Here is a 14,185-nt window from a genome sequence, read left to right on the forward strand (position 1 = left end):
CAGTCATTAAGTGAGTCTTGCAGTCATTAAGCGAATTGGGCTCCCCCCCACCATTGACTTTTCTTGTCAGAAGCCATTGGGAAAGTCTCAAATGGCGATTACATGACTCCAGGACCCTACAACCACCATCAAATAGATGCTGTATTTCAGTGCTGCTGTAACTTCAAATGGTCATTAAACAAATGGTTATAAGTTCAGAGCAAAGGTGTGGATCCCATTTCCTGCCCCAAAATATTAGGGGAACATAGCAGACATTCCACCTACTTTCTGCAAAAATGGGAAGAGTCCTTATGAAACTCAGCCTGTCTGTAGGAACCGCAGCCTCCAAATAAACTAAGGGCTATTTTGCAACTCAATCAAAAGCACGATGAACCTTGACTATCCTCTTCAGGGCAAGCGCCATGCAGGTGCTTCTGATTTAATTGATTTATTTACAAGAATATGGACAGTTGGCTCCTTGGCAGGATGCTCTAAACAGCTCTGTGCCAGGTTTATTCCGTTTTTCTCTCTCTCCCTTCTAAAAGATCAGGGAAGGGTAAATCAGGAACAACATCACAGGCTCTTTCTTCAGAAGCCCTCTGCACAGGTAAATCCCTGAAGCCTCAGTGCAAAACAGGAATGCTGTTTCAGGGGAGATTTGCAAGAGAAGCTTTGTGTTGAAGAGACACAAAATGAAGGCGCTGTTCCTAAAGGCCCATTTCTGGGGGGGGGGGGGAAGCCAGCCAGCAAAAAACTTGCTCTTTGCTTTGACCCATTTTATTAAAGGAAAGGGCAGTACATACGAGTCGCGAGAGAAGAGGCGACAATCCGGTTAGCCAAACTGCGGAAGTTTTATATACAGGAATAAATGAAGAGGCCAGAAAACAAAAGCAAGCAAACAAAAGACAGGCTGGACCTCATGCTGTTGCTGACTGATGATCACAAATAAACACTTGCATCGTACACACATCACCCAATAATTTGCATTTAGTCTAGCTATGGATCAGCCTGATTGCAGCCCAGGTGCTTTGCCGTTTACACCCAACGCCTCTTTGGCCCAGGATGGTTCGGACCACTTGGGGAGAGCAAAGGATTGTGGGATTTCAGCAAATGGCTAAGCACCAAACATGCTAATTGTTTTCCTATTTCCTTTAATTAATTTAATTTAATTCATTTTAATTTTATATTATCTTTTTATATTGTCTTTTATATGCTGCCCTGTAAACCGCCCTGAGTCCTTCGGGAATAGGGCGGTATAAATAAATAAATAGATAGATAGATAGATAGATAGATAGATAGATAGATAGATAGATAGATAGATAGATAGATAGATAGATGATAGATAAATAAATGAATGAATGAATGAATGAATGAATGAATGAATGAATGAATGGATGGATGAATGAATGACTTCACAATGTCCAAGGTGGAACAATTTTCTACTCGGGTAGGATTGTTACAGATGGTCTGTTTGAAACCCGAACCATTACATTTCACCTGAAATAAAAGGGAGAGGCCATGCGCTCCTCTGCTATCATCACCGCGTCCGTCCAAAACCACTAGCTATTTCTTCGAGAGCATCAGCCAATGCATTAGTAGAGGTGATTGTTTGCAGAAAGAGACTCCTGTTTAGGGCTGTTGCCTTGGATGGCAAATATCTTTGCTTTTCCGAACTGTTTTCCTGCAGATGTTGAAAAGCGATGCCTTCCCTAGAAACTCAAACCATTGTGCATTACACATTATGTATGTGTCTGAGTGTGACAGATCTTTGGGGTTTTATGCTAGATCCTACCTGTCAAGGTCACCTATAATAAATGGCTCAGCGTAATAGCCCATCTCCACCCCTGCCCAATTCAAGAGACCACGTTTCAGCCAGCTCTCTCTGCGTTCATGATGGCTAAGGTCTCCCATGACGCTGTGGCCTTGCACATCTTGTTTTGCACGGTGACCACAGCCCCAGCCCTAAGCAAATATTAATTCATCTCAATCAAAGGCAGGCTGTCTTTGCTGGCAGCCCAAGCCGATTTGTTTGTGGCAGGATGGAATTCTCTCCCTTACAACCGGGCTGAATCTTACCCAGCAACAGCTGCAGTCCAGCTGCTGGCAGCCTTGCTGCGCCGAGTGCTAAACCTCTCAAGGGTCAGAACTGTGGTATGTCGGTCTCCATAGCAACCAGCCAATGGGCTACTTTTGCAGAACAATTCCTTTCCTCAGGCTGAGTTGGAGAGTTAGCTCAGCCGATGGGTATGCGTCTCCTAGAGCACTGGGTTAGCAAGGTCTAGGGGGTGTGTGTGTATATTTTGAATTTCTTCTTAACCCTTAAGATGCAGGGAGGGGGAGGATAGGGGTGGTATTCATCGTGCACTGAATGGCCACCCTGAAGGGAGAGATTTTGGTGGGATGAAAATGTGGGTACCTTAACATTTGGAGATGGGGAGAGAAGAATCACAATGCTAAAAATGAAATTGGCAGCCATGTGCAAGTCCCTTGATTGTGCCCTGACCTGCTTCTTCATATTGATGAAACAGGACGTGCATATTTGTATATAATTCCTACAAATTTCAAGAAGGTAACTTCTCAGCCATCTAAGGGTTTTGGTTTTCACTCAGGTAATCCAAGCTCAGAAGTCATCAGCCAGTTCCATCAGTTTAAGAACATGGCCAGTGATCAGCAGTGAGATGTTTGGGAGATCTAAAAAGAATCAGAATTCCCACCTTGCTTCTGTTAGTTGAGAATGTTGTCCCTATTCACAAAGGAGACAATTTCCTTGTGGGTCTAACCACACTTGGCCAATAAAGCTATTCTATTCTATTCTATTCTATTCTATTCTATTCTATTCTATTCTATTCTATTCTATTCTATTCTATTCTATTCTATTCTATTCTATTCTATTCTATTCTATTCTATTCTATTCTATTCTATTCTATATTCCATTCCATTCCATTCCTATCTTATCTTATCTTATCTTATCTTATCTTATCTTATCTTATCTTATCTTATCTTATCTTATCTTATCTTATCTTATCTTATCTTATCCTATCCTATCCTATCCTATCCTATCCTATCCTATCCTATTCTCATTCAGTCATGTCCAACTCTTGGCAATTCTATGGGCCAGGTCTCTCCACATCTTCCAATCTTGCATCTTTGAGTTTTTCTATGTTCTGGTTGGTGTCAGTTTTGATGGTATCCAATCATCGTGTTCTTTGCCAGCCTGGTTTTCTTTTACTGCTAACTCTTCCAAAGATAAATGCTTTCTCCAGTAAACAAGAGTAGACAAAGCAACTAAATGGTATTGGATATAAGGGTAGGGAAGCCCTTCTTGGGTTTGAAGCTCAGTAAGTCACCTTGGCCTGAGCTGGTCACCTTAAACAACCTCTTCAAATTGTTGCAACAATTGGAAAGATTATTGGGGGATAAAAGGGGGATTTTAAGAAGAAACATTTGGAAGCTCTGGATCTGCATGTGTGGTGCTAAGTTAAACTAGTTTCTTTGCAGTGAATGATCGGCATTTATTGATTGTTGGCATTCCTTGCAGACCTATGGTTTTTTTTGTCCAGAGCATAAATCATGTTTAGTTACCAAGTGCTGTGGATTAATATATACCAGTTGCCACAAAATATCTCGAGCCACTAGATGGCCAAGACTGGATGGTCCTGTGTTCTAAAAGTTATTAAAATCCATTCTCTGTTTCAGGGAGAGGCGCCAGGTAGCACATAGGCTGTATGTGACCCTTCGTAGCATCTTGTACAACCATTTCTCTAACATCTTTGTACAGCCATTTGTCTGAAATGATGTAGGGTTTCCTGCTTGATCAGGGGTTTAGAGTAGAAGACCTCCAAGGCCCCTTTCAACTCTGTTATTCTGTTGTCCACTTTACCACACTAGCTGCTGCTCTCTCCTTGGCCAGTATGCCCCAGCTCTGGAAACATTGTCCTGCTAAGGAACGATAACATTTTTACTTGGAATTGTGGCAGTTGAAGTTATATGCATCTTCAGGACATGAAAATAAGGAAAGTTGTTTTAAAAAGCCACTCCAGGCTCCAGAAAGCCATGTAGTGATTTAAAACCTTCATAGAAAACTAAGGCTCAAGGTTGACTCAGCCTTCCATCCTTCCGAGGTAGGTAAAATGAGGACCCAGATTGTTGGGGGCAATAAGCTGACTTTGTAAAAATGCCGCTTGGGGGGGGGACGAAAGCCCTAATAAGCAGGCATATACATAGAATGAAGGCTATCGCTAAGCAAATTGATTTGTGCTTCTTAGATTGTAAGCCAACCTGAGTCTTCGGAGAAGGGCGGGATATAAATGGGATTTTAAAAATAAATAGAAAAGTTATTGGCCAATCAGAACAGGGAACAGTTCGGTTGTACAGTCTCAATGGTTTCACTGCTATATAGCTACTATTTGGCACCCCTGAGTCAGTGGCAACGTAATAATGACCATTAAGTCATCTCTTTGTGCTTGTTTTGAAGCATCGCATTTTTAAAAAAAAATCAGAATTTATACATTAAAGCACTCGCTGGAGTCTCAGTTGGTAGATTTCATTGAAACTCCATCTTCTGTGGATAGGCAGAAACATGAGTATTTACTTTAGGCTGTGTAATGTTGGTCAAGAGGTACCCAGTGGTATGATTAAGTGATTACAATATTTGTCCCAGTTTGTTGGAGTGGAAATTATTATTCTATCTGCATCACCTCTTTTCCTCTTTCTCGCCTGCATTCCTTGGCTTCTTACAACGCCGTTTCCCACGACATCTAAAAGAAACTCTACGGATTTTGCTGAAACCAGGATTCAATATCTTGGTTTTCAGGGAATTGTTCAAATTCCGCTTTCCAATTTTGGATGCCAGTGTCTATCACTTAGGAAATCAAAGGCTGGAAAAGTAGATTCCCAGTTTCCTTCTGCTGCAAGGGAAAGCTTCTGTCTTTCTAATTCTTTCAAAGAATTTTGGGAAAGATGTTTTCCCCCCTCCCCCTCCCCCAGTTGATGCATTGGATAGATGTCTGAAGGAGGCTACTGCATTCCAGTTTTCTGGAACTGATCTTCCCGGCATGATCTGGTTTCTTTTCTGCAGCAGCGTCCTTCTTGAGCAGGGGAGTGGGCTAGAAGGCCTGCAAGGTCCCTTCCAACTCCGTTACGGGTAGCCTTCGACTTACAACAGTCCGTTTAGCGACCATTTGAAATTACAACAGCCCTGAAAAAAACTGACTTACGATCATTTTTCACGCTTACGACCGTTGCAGCATCCCCAGGCTCACGTGATCAAAATTCAAATGCTTGGCAACAGATTCATATTTATGACGATTGTAGTGTCTCCGGGTCATGTGATCCCCTTTTGCGACCTTCCGACAAAGAAAGTCAACGGGGAAGCCAGATTCGCTTCAGAACGTTGTTACTAGCTTAACAACTGCAGTGATTCATGTAGCGACTGTGGCAAGAAAGGTCATACAATGGGACAAAACTCATTTAACGAACGTCTCACTTAGCAACAGAAATGTTGGGCTCTGTTGGAGGGAAAAGGAAAGAGACCAAAAGGAGGCCAAGGCTTCTCTTGAAATGTGCAAAAAGCTTATTGGTGGACTGGTCCCCCACAAGGCTTTCGGGGATCTTACAGATGGAATTTTGTTTTATATATTCTTCTGCATTGGGAAGTATTGTTTCAGGAAGTGGAGCAAATTCATTGCTTCTGTGGAAACCAGGAGCGTGCAAAGTGCAGCTGTCTTGAATTGGTTTCGAGGAATGATCTGATTTCTGCAAGAGTTGGATTTTGAGGAAGCAAGATGACTCACTGCCTACAATCGCAGTCAAACCCCCTCCCCTCTTTTCCATTGCCCTGGTGCTTCTGCCCATGCATAAACATTAGGCAGTAGACCCGTCAAAAGCCCTTGAAGTGGGTGCTTTGATGCGACTTGGCCACATCAAGCTTTTGATACGTTTCATGGGGCCCTTTTGAGGCTTTGCAAAATAGCCAAGAAGGGGCTGTTTACAAAAGCAAGCCTGTCATTGCGACAGCCTGCTTCTCCAAGGCTTTGCACCATCTTCAGGAATACTCTGCAGGACACATGGGCTTTTTCAAAGAGGCAAAAAGGTCTTCCTTAGGTAATTCATATGCATGATCCGATAGCGCTCTTTGAAGATTAGAGCTGGCAGGAAATTTGTAGTACATCTGATCCAATCTTCTTCCTTGGATCAGAACAACTTTTATAACTTTTACCAATACATCATGCAGATAGTTTATGTTAATGAAAGCTGCATTGTAGATCATGGATCCATCTACTTCAATATTCCTTTATTAATCAGGCTGACAAGTAGTAACAAGTTATTAGTATTAGCAAGTATTAACAAGATACTTGACCTCTTCCAACAAAGATACCTTCGCCAAATCCTAAAGATTTACTATTTTGATCATATCACTAACAAAGAAGAGCTCCACAAGAATTTCTCCTGCAAAGTACACAACATTGTTGTACACAGAAGACTCCAACTTGCAGGTCATATTCTCCACATGGAGAATAATCGAATTCCCAAGTTGGCAATGAGATGGACCCCTGCCCCCTCCAATGCCAAACAATCAAGAGGATGCCCTTGAAATACATGGCAAAGAACATTCATGGAAGGCTTAAAGACTCTAAACATCACATGGGAAGACCTTGAAGTACTCACCAAAGACCAAAAATAATGTTACATAGTATGGGAGGATCTAATGCTTATGCTAACGCTAAATCTGTCAGGCACTGGGGAAATCAGGAGTTTCAGGCAGTTCAAATGAGTATAAAGATTTATTGCAAGCTTAAGCTCTCTACAAGAATCCAACCAACTAACAGTCAAGGGAAATGCTGGGGAGAAAAGAGAGGCATTCAAGTTTGGCTGGGCTTCAATCTCTTTAGGCAATCAGGGTCTCATGACTTATGAAGCGTTTGACCTCCTCTCCCCCCCCCCACCCTCGGGCTTAGCCTGGTCATCTCCTACAAAATCAGGCTGACAACAGCTCTCTAAGATTTTGAGCAGATATAGTTCCTAAATATATATTTGGTACAACTGAAGCCATCCAGCCTCAAGCCTATCTCTGAGTGAAATATTTGTCCTACCGCGAAGTTGTAATCATTGGCTACTAACTTTGGCACTTGAATCCCTTCCAAGTTCTTTATCTAAACTGTGTATTTTGGAACAAGTCAGCACAACACATGGTGTGGGTAAATAGCTCCTTCAATCTGTTTCAAACCAACTCAGGTTGTTATTAATAAATAATGTTTCAACACAATAAATTGCTGCCTACTTACGATCAGGATATATTAGACCTCTGAAGAAATATTAATATATTAAAAAGTCTGAATTACAAGTTCTGTTGCAATAACTGAACTTTAAAAATTAATCAGAGGTCTTTATCTAAACACTGCATTTTTCCCCCCAATATATCAGCACAGCACAAGGGGTGGAGAAACAGCTTCTTATATGATCGTGGGAACTGATCAGTTACCCAAGCGGTGATATTAAGGTTGAACCTGGCACCATCGACATTGCAAAGCTGAAACATTGCTCTCCGAAGTTTTCCTGCCTTATGTTTTTTTAATGTTTTTTTAATGTTTTTAAGTTTTGACGTGTGCCTTTTTATTTCCTGAATTGGGCAAAACGAGAAAGAAAGAAAAAAGAAACAGTGGAGGAAAGGGGAAGTACCGTATATGTATGAGGACTTCTTATATAAACATTTATGTAAAGATCTATACAACTTTCAGTAAAGGACAGCCATATTTCATTATAACTACATACACAATCTACATCTATAATCAATTCAATCATAAGGTGCAAGTAACATCAAGTTTTCAATCTTCTGAGTAATGAGCATTCTAATTGCTTATTGCAAAATACTGACTCTGCACCAAAAGATAAAACTAACAATATGACAGAAGCATTCCAGAAGATATATCTGGGAATGGCTGCTAGAACATCTTTTAGGTAGTCCTGGGGCCCAGTAATTACAGATGGTCCTACTTTAGAGAAAGGGGCTTTACATGAACAATCAGATACTCTGATCTTGTAGAAGAAGAGCAGGCAGAGCTGGGGGAGGAGTCAAGTGTGCTATCAACTTAGAATCGTTACGTTCCCACAAGCACTCCCGGTCCAACCTCTCCTGAATTTCATTGGCCTTTTTCTGATGCCAATTTAGTGTTGAACTTTAGTTGACCAGATTCTTGCGTAAAGGCTTGAATAAATTTTCTGTGCTGCAACCTAACTGATGGTCCTGATTCTTTGTCCCTGACAGATCTCTATGTACTGTAAACTCCTATATGCACAAAGGACTATGCATGAGACTATGCCTTCCAGAAATCCAGACAATGGATTCTGCAGTGAGTTTATGCAAACAGGGCTAGGCCATAACCAGTGGTTCAATCCTGATATATATGCATACTGACATAGTCAGAGGTTGCATATCTGTCTCAGAAAGAACCATTTGGTTTTACTGCATTCCTAAGGCTGCAAAGAAAAATGCAGTGGGACAATGCTGGAGCATTTGTTATAAATAATTTCTGTGCCTATGGGGCAGGTGTGTGCTTACTCTTGTGTTTTTTCAAGCCCATATTGTTCAGCTTCTTCAGGAGCTCCTCTAGGTCCTGCCATTTCTGCAGATTAATTGCAAACTGTCCACTGGATGCAGTGAGTCATCTTTTCTCTTCATAATGAAAATGATATCCAAATTGTGTTGATTACATGCCGCTAAAGTATGCAAATGAGCCGTGTTTCCTACTGCTCGTGATGTAGTTTCTGATGAGTCTCTCAGGGCTCTAACAAGTTCCCTACTTCTGCCTGGAGGGGGGAAAACGATTAGTTTCCTTTTAAAAAATAAATAAATAAATAAATTGGCAACAAGACTGTCATCTTTTCAAACTATCAGGTGGGAGGGGTATCTAATGCCTCTGCAGTCCAACGACAACGTTCTGAATGAAGACCATGGGAAGGTGCTTGGTGAACAAATCCCAGGGATACGACATGCTGCTGGGTGTGCCAGGTATTGAAAAGAGTATGTTTCAGAAAGGCTGGCTGGGTGCAAACCAGTGGCGTAGCGTGGGGGGTGCAGGGGGGGGGCTGGCCGTACCGGGCGCAACATCTGGGGGGGCGCATTAGATGCATTTTACTTTAATTACATCAGTATTTTCATAACAAACAATACATGTGCTTTAGGGGGTAAGGGTTTCTTTAACTAATCTAGTGGAAGAGACTCGAATGCTAAAATCCACGGGTTAGGGGGCGCAAATTACTTGCCTTGCCCCGGGTGCTGACAACCCACACTACGCCACTGGTGCAAACAGCATCGTGTAGAGTCATATTGTTTATCTTGCATATTAGAAGGCAAGACCGCAAGGAAGAGAGGGGGGGGGTCAGCCTATTCTCCAAAGCGCCTGAAGGCAGAACAAGAAGCAACGGATGGAAACTAATCAAGGAGAGAAACAACCTAGAACTAAGGAGGAATGTCCTGACAGTGAGAATAATTAATCGGTGGAACGACTTGCCTCCAGAAGTTGTGAATGCTCCAAGTTTTTAAGAAGAGATTGGACAACCATTTGACTGAAGTGGTCTAGGCTTTCCTGCTTGTGCAGTGGGTTGGACTAGATGACCTCCAAGGTCCCTTCCAACTCTATTATTGTGTTCTTTCTGTTAAGATCTTGGTTAGATGAAGCTCCTAGATGAAGGTTCTAGGTTAGATTAAGGTTCCAAAATTTTTCAGTTGCAATCAAAAACCATGTCCAAAACTTAACATGAAACAGGAAAAAAAAACTTGTAGAAATCTGGATTGTTATTCCCACTTTGCCTTGTAAGGACATCAGGATATGAAGTGCTTTTTGAAGTAAATAACTATTTGTGAGAAAGTCCTCATATATATCAGGACTACGAAGCATCCTGTACATGGTGGCTTTAACCACAGATAGGGAGTAGCAGATTATGATCTATCTGGGGACATTGTGATGGAGAATGTTACTTTTTGGTGAGGCAGGTTCCCCCCACCCATATCTAATTTTTGTGTGGTGGTGGCAGTAAACCTGAGGCTTGGCTTCCCCTTGCAGCTAGAGATAACATATTGCAAGCCTTTACACACTCAGTTGGTGTGGTTGCAGTGTGGTTTGTTTAGAATGGGTTTAGAATAGAATAGAGCTGGAAGGGACCTTGGAGGTCTTCTAGTCCAGCCCCCTTCTTGAGCAGCAGAACCTATACCATTTCAGACAAGTGACTGTCTAGTCTCTTCTTAAAAACCTCCAGTGATGGAGTACCCACGATTTCTGAAGGGAAGCTGTTCCACTGGTTAATTGTCCTCACTGTCAGGAAATTTCTCCTTAATTCCAGATTGCTTCTCTCTTTGGTCAGTTTCCAACCATTGTTTCTTGTCCTGCCCTCTGGTGCTTTGGAGAATAATTTGACTCCCTCTTATTTGTGGCAGCCCCTCAAATGCTGGAACTCTGCTATCATGTCACCCCTGTTTCTTCTTTTCTTTAGACTAGCCAAACCCAAGCCCTACAGCCGGTCTTCCTACAGTGTGTTTTAGTCTCCAGGCCTTTGATCATCTTAGTTGATCAAAGGTATAATGGCTCACTGAGGTATAATGGCTTTTCCCAGCTGCTCACCCAGAGTCCTTACAGTAACAGGGCAGGGAAGATTTAAGTCAGTTTAGCTTGAATTTGAACAACATTCCTCCATTAAATCTCGGTGAAGCATGAACCTGAGTAAATGGGCACCAACGCAAAAGAACATCCTATTTAGGGGGGAAAAAGTGTTTCCAAGCATACATATAGAACTGATGGAAAAGAAACATCAGATTCCTGGAGGACTAGAAGAACTGAAGTTTCTTCAATTCCCTAATTTCTTCTCTGTGAAAGAACATGTCCTTTTCCTGCCTTGTTTTCAAAATGTTTAAGAAATTCTTTTGGATTTCTCTTGGAGATGCATTCATTCATTCATTCATTCATTCATCCTCTTGGAAACGGTGGAAGATATTGTTACTGTGGTAGTTCTTCAATCTTCTGAAGACCAAACTTCTCCTCCCAGAAAATCTTCCTGGGTTTTTCCCCTTAGGATTTCGCTGAAGGATAAGTAGCCAGGAAGACCACAAATTGAAAGTAAACGGAAACAGTGAAAATACCAACCGTTTTTCAACACAGCTCTAGAAACTGAAGAACTATTTGGGATGGCCTTTGGATGTTATCCTTAGTATATTACACTGGAAAATTGTGTGTATTTGTACATTGCCTGCCATTGTCCTCAGAGATCTGCAATAGTTGAAACCCAGAAGTTATCACCTTACCATAATAATTACTGCTTGAGGTTTTTTATGAGCTGTCGTATGCAAAATGTCAGTTGCATTATAATTGCAGTAATAGCCACTCTATAAAACTCTACCTACTTACTTATATGTGCTTTTCAGTGAAGATTAGTACCTTGGTTTTCCATCTAAAATGTTGCCAGGATTGCCTTATTTCTTATTAGGTTCATTCTGAGCTGGGATGCTAAATATCTGAAAAACACCAGTATGGGGAGATTTACTTATCGTTGGCAACTTGTCCATATTAAATGTGACATCAAATGCAGCAAAATTAGGGTTTTTTCCCCCCACCTCTCATGCAGTATTTTTCTTCTAACTGAACAATACCGTTGTCATAGAAACAGCCTTTCTGCAAAAGGTCACTTGCACGAAACTGTGTTTTAGGTGCAACTCTAGGAGATTATGGGGGATTAACTTTATGTACAGTGTGTGTGTGTGTGTGTGGTGTGTGTATAAAATCTTTCTTTCTTTCTTTCTTTCTTTCTTTCTTTCTTTCTTTCTTTCTTTCTTTCTTTCTTTCTTTCTTTCTTTCTTTCTTTCTTTCTTTCTTTCTTTCTTTCTTTGAAATAATATAAACAAATATCCAATTGAGCTGGAAGGCTCTTTCAGTAAATTGAGAACTCAATGACAAAAGCTTTATTTATGCAGTAGAGTGATATCTCAAATAGGTACTCTCCAAATGTGTGTGTATGTTTAACTTGGTTTTAATTAAACTTCAGTCAGAACTGCAACTGTGGTAAGACAAGATAATTTCCAAATTCCCAGTGCAATTTTTAAAGGTTGGCTTTGTTATAAACCTCCAGATGGACTTGAATCCTCAGAATTCAGCTTATGGTGACTTCTCCATACCCTACAGTGTACTGGAAAGAATCACCCAAGGTGAATAATTGTGGGGAAAAATGGAGAAATGCAGTTTTTTAAAAAAGTGAACTTAAAGAAGAATTGCTCCATCAGACCTGCCATTTTGACTAAGACATTCACCATCGCAAGCAACCCATGTTGTGGATGTCTCCTGAATCTGTAGAAAACGTACACAAACAGGGGTCTCAGTGACATGCAACCCTTTGTCTCAAAAGCCTTGCATGCAATTTGGGGGATTTTTCTAAGAGCAGCCTCCATGTTATAATAAAAAATTGGGGTTTGTTCTAGCTGAATCAGCTTGTTTGAGTATGGTTCCTGGAACATCATTCAAAAGTCAATTTCGGCCTGAAAAAAGATCCCTGTGGTATTAACCATTGCTATGGAAACAATATTTGAAGGTGCTGAAAATGTTTAAGAGAATATATATTGGGCTTATATTATGGGTATTCAATATACATTGGGCTCACGTAACCTCTTTTTATAGATTGTCTGCCCATCCATCCATCCAATTTATATTAATGAAATTCTCAGTGAATTCAAGTTAATATGTTCAGTTTGCTTCTTCCCTCCCATCTTCTACCATGATCATCACCAAGAGATACTTTAGATTCTGGCCAAAAGCAACAAAGAATTTGTTAAACTCCTCCTAATCCATTTAAAAAAAAATCATTTACAACAGTTTTAGAAACAGGTAAGGATTCTCTACAGCAGCAGCAGCAAGATTAAGGGATGGCCAGTTACGCTGTATGACCCACATCATTGTATCTCCTGCAGAATCACCTTCATTCCTCCTAATAATAGGACTAGTCCTTTCCAGAACTTTGTACTTGAATGTTTAACTTCCAAACCTTGGACCTGCATTATCTCTGGAAATAGATGGAGACGCTACAGTCATGGTCAGTAGTGAAGATTGATGGGACTTGCAGTTCATAACATCTGGAAGATCACATGTTCCCATCTATATTTTAGATGCTTATATAGGTAAATGGTGAATTGCTTTTTTTTTCCCAGGTCATTCCTTCCACTGATGAAGATTAATTTGAATTCTTATCCCGTTCTACCAATGGTCCATGGTGAAACTGTAAAGCCTTTAAGCTTGATGGATCATTCTCCAGATTGTAATCTACGGCACTGATGGGCACGGTGAACAGAATCTGAATAGCCCACAACTGAGGGACTGCACTTACTACCTCCTGCCACTTGCAGAACAATCCATTAAAAAGTAATTTCTAGGTATGCATTTTCAATTGATTCTTAATCTGTCCAATAATTATTTCAGATTAATGCATTATGTATTTAATCAATTATGTTTATTGTGTCAATTACTGTCAGTTGCCTCAGAAGGTGCTGTTTCTTGAAAAATCCATGGTAACTGCCCACTGCATATCTATTCATTTTCTCTCTGGCATAACTGTTGAAGAGATTAATGGGAGAATAATAACTATGTTGGTGTGCTTGTTTTGAATGTGTAAAATTCTAAGGAAGTACTGGAAAAGACTCTTTAAGACTTAAGAGTCTTCAGACTTTATATGGCATCTGTTAGGTTAAATAGGCATAGTTTCAGCTGCATAAGGCAGTCTTCTACAGACAGTCTTCATTGGGACTAGCAACTTGGTTCCCACAATTGGGACCAGCAACTTGGGCATGAAACAGCTGCTAAGTGGGAACTTCATGAGTTTGTTATTGAAAATATAGATTTCCTTTACTTTACAGACCTGTGAAGGTCATAAATGCAAGGATTGGTCATAAAATTACTTTTTCACCCCCATCATAACCATAAATGACTGCTAAATGAGGGCTACCTATTCTTTCAATCAACAAAGGGATCTTCTCCTTTACTGCTGTCTACATGGCAGCCAAGATATCTTATTTTGATACGGTTGCTGTTGAAAAACTAAAAATAAACAATATTATTCTGAAAAGGGTAAGCCGATTCACCTACGTATTATGGAGTGATAATTGGGTTGTAATTCTCAATCAAATTCTTTCTGCTGATTCAGAAAATGAAGGTGACACAAAATCTGGTTAGAAGAT

At 40.7% G+C, this 14,185-nt stretch overlaps 1 protein-coding gene across 1 annotated transcript in view; it reads left to right on the plus strand.

Annotated features, from left to right (window-relative positions):
• The window catches only part of PKNOX2 (PBX/knotted 1 homeobox 2), a 235,591-nt gene that overhangs the window by 79,472 nt on the left and 141,934 nt on the right, over positions 1-14,185 (plus strand). The window contains exon 4 of the mRNA XM_081333977.1: positions 13,163-13,384. The gene's annotated coding sequence lies outside the window, so the exon portion shown is untranslated. The remainder of the gene's footprint in view (positions 1-13,162; positions 13,385-14,185) is intronic.

Source organism: Vipera berus (genome assembly GCF_964194415.1).
Source record: "Vipera berus genome assembly, chromosome: 8".
Classification (NCBI taxonomy): Eukaryota; Metazoa; Chordata; class Lepidosauria; order Squamata; family Viperidae; genus Vipera; species Vipera berus.